The 1,033-nt window shown below is 45.5% G+C and overlaps 1 protein-coding gene across 1 annotated transcript in view; it reads left to right on the forward strand.

Moving 5' to 3' along the window:
• Nucleotides 1–1,033, forward strand: part of LOC100962439 (gamma-crystallin F) — a 2,857-nt gene that overhangs the window by 834 nt on the left and 990 nt on the right. The window lies entirely within an intron of this gene.

The raw sequence follows: 1,033 nt of genomic DNA on the forward strand, positions 1-1,033 counted from the left end.
CCTAAGTATTAATTATTTTTCTGGACATCAGGAGTCTCTCAGGTCCTGCCTTCTAATTAGGAAAAACAAGTAACCAACAGTGAGATGCCAACAGCTCCTGCAAAGCCCACTGTTACCCAAACGAAGCCCCAGCAGCCTGGAATCCCACAGTTAAGGGTTCTAACTTAACTGTCAGAGAGTCCTGTGGAAAATGCACCTTGTGTGTAAAGTTTGAGACCCCCTGGGAAGGTTTACGGCTTCATAGGACCCACTCTGGCATCCGGAGCCTGAAAACCTGGGTTTCCACATTCACCTTCTGCTCTTCTAATTACGGACTGGGAGCGCCCGTCTCTAGTTCTCTCATCAGGCGCATAATGTCTGCTTTCTGTACGCCAGCCCGTTGGGAAGATCAAAGGAGGTTACAGCAGGGAAGTCCTCTGCAAACCACAACATGTTGCCCAAACGAGACCCCTTAGTAGCAGTCCTTATGCCTCAGAATGGGTTTGCTTATGAGAACCTTTCCTGCAGAGGGTTTTAAGGGTGGCAGAAGGAACAAGATGACAAGGGAAGAGACAGGGTTAGCTCAGGACCAAGAGACCAACTTTCCATTTTTCTAAAGGTTTTACACTCTGGATCCTGTACAGGCCTCCTTCATGATCTTGAACTTCCTTTTCTCATTTTTACCTAAAACTGATTTGCAGGAACATATGTTAGAGCGGAGAACTGAAACCTGATCTTTGTGACAGCTCTTGTCTTTAGCATTTTAGAGCAGCAGGCCTTAAAGCAGAAAGACAAAGGATTAAGGCATTGCCTGGGCTGGACTTTCTTCCTGAATTGCCACCCAGCTGTGCCTCACTTGGGTAAAGCTATTCAACTTCCTCTCCCTCTAGCTTCTTGAATGCTATTGAGATTAAAAATAATACCATTTGCCAGGGATTTGTCTTTTTATTTTAATATCTAATTATTTTCTATTGTCATTCAAGGACAGCCCCAGACCACAACAACCTTTGAAAGAGAGAACAGACTCGGTGCCTGTGGCTCAAGTGGCTAAGGC

Source organism: Otolemur garnettii, unplaced genomic scaffold, assembly GCF_000181295.1.
Source record: "Otolemur garnettii isolate 467f Iridium unplaced genomic scaffold, OtoGar3 scaffold00013, whole genome shotgun sequence".
NCBI classification, from domain to species: domain Eukaryota; kingdom Metazoa; phylum Chordata; class Mammalia; order Primates; family Galagidae; genus Otolemur; species Otolemur garnettii.